The sequence below is a fragment of the Cryptomeria japonica genome, chromosome 11 (genome assembly GCF_030272615.1).
Source record: "Cryptomeria japonica chromosome 11, Sugi_1.0, whole genome shotgun sequence".
In the NCBI taxonomy this organism is placed as follows: Eukaryota; Viridiplantae; Streptophyta; class Pinopsida; order Cupressales; family Cupressaceae; genus Cryptomeria; species Cryptomeria japonica.
Window position 1 is genome coordinate 62,230,509 of NC_081415.1, and position 7,320 is coordinate 62,237,828.

Genomic DNA, 7,320 nt, shown 5'->3' on the forward strand with positions numbered 1-7,320 from the left:
ACATTTTAATTTTAATTTTTAATTTTTTAAATCTATAAATTGTACATGTAATGTTCCGGACATGTACGGTGCAGATTAATCATACAGTGGAAGGGGACACCCGTGTGGTGACTGGGTGGACGTACGGTGGGAGAGGAAGACCGTACGGTAGGAGATGGAGAGCATGACGTACGACATAAATATTGTATGGTGGAGTGAGGGGAGGCGTATAGTATAATAGCCGTACGATGATGTCAAGCGGTCGTACGGTGGTGAGAAGGGGAGGGGTGGTAGTACGGTGTGTGGCTGTGAAGATGTAGAGGTACGGTGAGCTTCAGTGGTTGTGTGGTGACCTTCTGGAGTAATGGATTCTGAATATTAGGAGTCCTCGTTATGCATGTAAACCAGATTAATAGAGATGTAGAGAAAGTAAACAATGATAAAATTCAAGATTTGCCAGATCCGGAATGAGTATAATGACAGAATAGGGTGAGAGGTGAACCTCACCGAAACTGTAAATACCAAATAGGGAGGGTCTTTCACCTCCGAAATGGCGGATAACAGAACTCCAACATGAATTCACACAATAGAGAAAAGATACAAAAAATTCGCATACCTACAACAATGACTAACACGGCCATATATATGGGCTTTGGGAAACTTCCCGAAGGGTTACAAACAGGCCGACACGACCAACCAAAACTTGTCTAATCTAATTAAATAAAAGGGCCTGAAAGATTTGTTATTAAATTTGGGGCCTTACAATAAAATAACTAGATTTATTATTTAATTATATCGGGGACATCACAGTCCTCCTGGGCCAAAAATTGCTTGCCCTCAAGCAATTGCAGACTTGGATGTTCAAGAATTTGCTCGCCTTCCCAGGTGGCATCCTCGATGGGTAGATTCTTCCAGCGTATAAGGAACTCTTTGATTGTGCGTGTTCTCAACCTCTTTTCTTTGACATCGATGATCTCCGTCGGCTCCAGAATTAGTTTCCCTTCTTCGTCGATGGGTGGCACATCCCTGGAGACTGTGATGCGCTGCCCGATGACCTTCTTCAAACATGATACGTGAAAAACATTGTGAGTCCGACTCCCCTCCAGAAGCTCCAATTCGTAGGCAACTTCACCCACTCCCTGAACCACCCTGTAGGGTCCATAGAAACGCGACTTCAACTTCTCCTTACCACTTGTCTTCAAGGAGGATTGTCTGTATGGTTGAAGTCAGAGGTAAACCAGATCACCAACCTCAAAATTTCACTCAATCTGGTGTCGATCCGCATACATCTTTTGCTAGTTTTGAGCCCTCTGTAGGTTGTCTTTGAGAGATGTCAGGATGTCTAAACTCTCCTAAAGCCAATTTTTGGCCATTGGTGCACGACTGTCTCCCAATGCCAGATCAGCAAATGAAGATGGTTCATAACCGTACGGTGCTTTGAAAGGTGGCATGCCTATCGACATGTGATAAGTGGTGTTGTAACAATGTTCACCCAAATGTAACCAGCGAACCCAAGCCTTCTGTTGTGCTGAGACGTAGTTCCTGAGATAACCCTCCAACCATTTGTTCACAATCTCAATCTGTCCGTCTGTCTGCAGATGGTAGCTCGTGCTGGGCGAGAGCTCGGTTCCGACCAATCGAAATAACTCCATCTAGAAGGTACTCAGAAAACAGCTATCCCTGTCACTGACTATGTTTTGCGGTAAACCATGTAGGCGAAACACCTCACAGAAGAACAACTCGGCTACTTGGACTGCTTGATATCCCGTGAGGATTGCAAAAAAATGTGCATACTTGGTCAATTGATCAACTATGACAAAAATGCAATCCTTTCCTTGCACTCTAGGGAGTCCCGTAATGAAATCCATCGAGATGCTATCCCATTTCTAGTTGGGAATTGGCAGAGGTTGCAGCAGTCCGACGGGTAGGTTATGCTCAAATTTGTTTTGCTGACAGGTGGAGCATTCCCGTACATACTGCAGGACATCATCCTTAAGCCCCTGCCAGGAAAACCTTTCACGGATCTGTCTGTAGGTTTTCAAGTATCCTGGGTGTCCAGCCAAGGGAGAGTCGCACAATTCCTTCAAAACCTTTTCCTTCATCTTAGATTCGGGTACCAGATAAATTCTGTCCTTGTAATAAATGATGTCGTCAACCACCTAGTATCGGTCATCCTGCACTTGACCATCCATCAATTCGTAGGAAAAAGTGTTCTTAGAGTATTCAATCAACAGGTATTCCTTCCAGTCTGCCGAAATATGAGATAAAGAACATATGGCAGGCCTTCTTGACAGGGCATCAATGACCACATTATTCTTTCCCTTCACATATTCAATGTCAAAATCAAATGCCTGGACTTTGCTCACCCATTTCTGTTGTCGTTCATTTAGATCCCTCTAGTCCAAGAAGTATCACAAGCTGTTGTGGTCTGTTTGTACAACAAACTTTGCTCCGACGAGGTATTGCCGAAACTTCATCAGTGCGTGTATGATGGCAGGCATCTCTTTGTCGTAGATGGAATATAACCACTCAACTCCCAAGAGCTTTTGGCTCTCGAATGCAATGGGGTGACGGTCTTGCATCAACACCGCTCCAATGCCTTCACTCGAGGCATCACACTCGAGGATGAAAGGGCGAGTGAAGTCTGGTAGTGCCAAAACAAGACACGTACTCATAACTTCTTTTACTTTGTCGAAGGTTTGTTGCGCCTGCGCATTCCAATGGAAGGATCCTTTCTTTGTCAGATCTGTCAATGGTTCCCCAAGCTATGAAAATCCTTTCACAAACCTTCTATAATAACTGCACAAACCAAAAAATCCGCACAGCTCCGAGAGAGTCTTCGGTGGAGGCCAATCGAAAATGGCGTGAATCTTCTCCTGGTGAACTTGTACCCCCTAGGCGCTGATGACGTGACCCAAGTACAGGACCTCAGTCATTCCAAATTCACATTTGGACCTTTTGGCATACAATGATTGTGATTCCATAATCCCCAATACTTCATCCAAATGCCCCATATGTTCCTTCCAGGTCTTGTTGTAGATGAGTATGTCATCGAAGAATACCAATAGGAACTTGCACAGTTGCTTGTTGAAGATGTGGTTCATGCAGGACTGAAAAGTGGCCGGAGCATTGGTTAATCCAAATGACATGACCAAGAACTCATAGTGTCCGTAATGGAAATGAAAGGCTGTCTTTTCCACATCTTGCTCCCTCATTCAGATATGATGGTAGCCGGATCGAAGATCAATCTTGGAGAAATAGATTGCGCCATGTAGTTCGTCCAATAGCTCATCGATCCTGGGAATGGGGTACCTATTTTTGATAGTCTTCTTGTTTAGTGCATGATAATCGACACACATTCTGAGAGTCCCGTCCTTCTTCATCAGTACCAACGAGGACGCAAAGGGGCTAGAACTAGGCCAGATCCATCCCTTATCGAGGAGTTCCTCGATCGTTTTCTCTATCTCATCTTTGAACTTCTTCGGGTGGCGATAGGGTGTGTTTTTCTCCCTCCTCCAACTCAATGGTGTGCTCAAACCCTCAGTGTGGGGGTATACTAGGTGGAATATCAGCGAAGACCAAACTATGCTCATCTAGAATCGACTGAAGTTCCCCATCCTGATAATACGTCAGTTGCCCTTTCATAGGTTTTGTTGAGATCAAGCAATGTGTTGCCCAAACTACTTCATCATGTCTAAAGATGGCTTCCATCCTTTTGGCGAAAATCTCCCTTGGGCTGCCATTCGACATTCCCCTAAGAACTACCTTCCTGCCATCCACCTTGAATGAGAACTCCATCCTTTTGAAGCTTTGTGTGTACTGGTCAAGGGTCTCCATCCATTGAATGCTTAATATGACATCCCTGTAATCTAGATCCACAACAAAGAAATCATCGATCATTGTGTAATTTTCCATGGTGATACTCAGTTGCGGAACCAGGTGAGTGCATGATAGGAGATTTCCTCCTGCCACCTTGACATCGAACCCTTCATGTTCCTTCGTACACAAGCTCCTACGGTTGATGAGTTTATGAAGTTGAGCGAGGCTCCACTATCGAGCATAACAAGAACTCGTTGCCCTTGGAATGTACCGCATACTCTAAATACACTGCACCTTGGGGTACCCGCCAGTGTGGTAATGACGCCCCCCCTCCATACCAATGTGGAGATTCTCTCTGCCAGGTTGGTTTCTTCCGCCGATTCTTCCCTTGGGGTTTCGCTTTCTTCATGCTCCTCTTCTCCATTAGACATCACTTCAATATAGTGAATCTTTCCTTTGCCCAAACATCGGTGTCCTGGTTCCCATGGTTCCTTGCAGGTGAAACACAACTTCTTCCTTCTGAGTTCCTGTCTTGTGGCTTCATCTAGCGATGACCCCTTCGGATAGGGTTTATTATCATTTTCCCTCGAAATGAAAGGTGGTTTGGTATGTGCAAAACTTCTGGAAAAAGAAGATGTTGGCATGTTACGGGCCTTTTTTATTGCTTTCGTGAGCGTGCTGGGGTTGAACCCTTTCACCCAACCTTTTAGTGGTTCCATCCGTCTATGAACAAGACCACCAATCTTCACTCTGAGATGTCAGTCACCAACACGGATAGTCTCCGGAATTCTGTGATGTAACTATCCACAGATCCCGACTGCTTTAGTTGTGCCAACTCCTTGAAATTGAGTTTTGGATCCTTCTTGTCAAATCGATCTATGAGCTTCTCTGTGAATTTGACATAGGAAGTTATCTGGTCATGACCAAGACTGATCATTCCATGATGCCACCATTCATGCGCGATCCCTTCCAGGTGGAGTGCTGCAAACTTGATAGCTTCATCTTCAGGCATCTGGTTAAGTTGGAAGTAAGTATCTGCTTTTTGAACCCAGGCACGTGCTGAGGTCGCTCTGGCCCCATCAAAGGATGATAGGTTGATCTTACCGACCTTCTGCTTGATGTCATTATTATAGTGTCCATAATGGCCCTGACTTTTGCCACCTGAGTATTTCATCCAGAGCTCCACATAATCCTTGAAGGATATGTCCCCCTCGAGATTTGCATCCCTCCAATCTTGAAACAGCTGTGCTTGTATCTCCTGAAAGGTGGGTTCTTGCTCCCCCCATGGTGCTTTTGATTTTTGAGGAAAAGTCAGCATCAGCGACCGTGAATGTGAGCGTTGGATATTTGACCTTCCCGTGATCGAATCATCACCCTGTCCATTCTGTTCTCCATACGTTTTTCCCAAGGCCAATTGTCATAAGGTTTCCTCCATGATTTGTTGTCGCTGCTCTCCTCTGGTTAGGGTTTCGTTGAGCTGAGCTTGGCTTTTGGTTAGCTCCCTTAACAGTGCCATGACTTCTCTTGTAGGATCTCGTGGTCCTCTTGGCGTACACTTGCATCCACGACACGACAGGCTGGCAAGATCACAAGCTCTGATACCACTGTAATGTTCCAGACTTGTATGGTGCAGATCAACTGTACGATGGAAGGGGACACCCGTGCGATGATTGGGTGGATGTACGGTGGGAGAGGAAGACTCTATGGTAGGGGATGGAGTTCATGACGTACGGTGTAAAGGCCATACGGTGGAGTGAGGGGAGGTGTACGGTATAATAGCCATACGGTGATGTCAAGCGACCGTACGGTGGTGAGGAGGGTGTACGGTGTGGCCAGAGGAGGCCGTATGGTGGTGAGGGAGGTGTGTTGGTATTTTGGTATGGTTTTGTCATTGATGTCAACACCTACTAAAACACTAGCACTTTGGAGATCCAGCAACATTCATCGGCAAGCAAGTAACTATTGCACAGTTACTGGTATATAGTTCACCAATAGGATTTAATGATCACTGACACTCAGAATGATGTGGAAGACACTTGGTGATGTCGAAGACATCGTTTGGACATCTTGTCCTGGAGTTTTGATCATTGGTATATTCATATTTGTATATTTTCTTTTACCGACAAATAGGTCCAGGGTTACCTAGGGTTACACCGACAGGTTTATCTTTTCCAGATCAACATGGCACGCTATGGAAATGATTAATTATTGTTGTAAATGCATTAAGCCGACATGTTTAATTGGTTATTGCATCAGATATTATATTGTTTGTAAAATGTTTTATTGTAATATCTTGTAGAGCCGACCTACTAAAATTGGTCTTAGGTTATGGTATAAATGTAAGATCTTATTTGTAAGATCGAATGTGGAATGCGAAAAAGAATTGTGTGAAGGTATATGCGAGATTAAGTAGAGCTATACATGAAGACATCATTTGAAGGTGAAGCTAGGTTTTTGTGAAAGCATATCAACATTACACCAGTAGTGAATCCAACATATGAAGATGCTATTTTGTGCAGTACATTCTTATTGGATTTAACCATCCAACTGTAGTCAGTGTGACTCCCATTTTGTGATTGAGCAGCGAGCTCTAGGCTGTTGGCCTTTCTGCATGTGTAGACCCCATTTATGTACACTTACTATCTGCAGTAGTATCATCTGATTATGGGCATGGTTTCCCACTGTGGTTTTTCCCCTTATAGGGTTTCCACGTACAAATATTGGTGTTATGTGTTGTGGATGACTTTGTGTTTATGTTTCATGCATTAATCTTTACCGGTATAGCTATTAACTGTTAACACTGTCTACCGACATACTTAACTGGTTTACCGGTATTAAGCATTAAGTTGGTTAAGTGGTTTTTGGTTTGAAATTAGTTGACAACTGATTCACCCCCCCCCCCCTCTCAGTTGTCTCTGGGACCTAACAATTGGTATCAGAGCTTAGTCCTCTTTTGCAGAAGTTTAACAACTCGAGGAGATCCAATATCTACTAATTATTTCAGGAAGGACCGTCCTGAACTTGATGGAACCAACTATGGCATATGGAAGATCAGAATGGAGACACATCTAAATTGCATTAGTAAAGACGTCTGGGAAGTTACAAAGAAAGATGACACTGCTGTTGTACCTGGTAAGCCCAGTCCAACTACCTTGGCTAAAGATGAGGAAAATGATTGTAAAGCAAGAGAAGCACTTTTGAGCGCATTATCAGATCAAAAAATCATGGGATTATCAGATAGGTCTACTGCTAAAGCTATTTGGGATCATTTGGAAACACTGAATGAAGGAGATTCCACAGTCAAAATTGCAAAACTTGAAAGCTTCCGGGTCAGGTATGAACATTTGAAAATGGAAGAAGATGAAAGGATTTTTGCTTTTATGGAAAGAGTAAATGAAATTGTTTTGGGTATTAAATGTTGTGGAGGAACCTTAAGTGAGGATGAAATTGTTTCAAAAATCTTAAGAGGATTGCCACCGGCATATAAAATGAACGTTACTGCTATAAATGAGTTAAGAACAA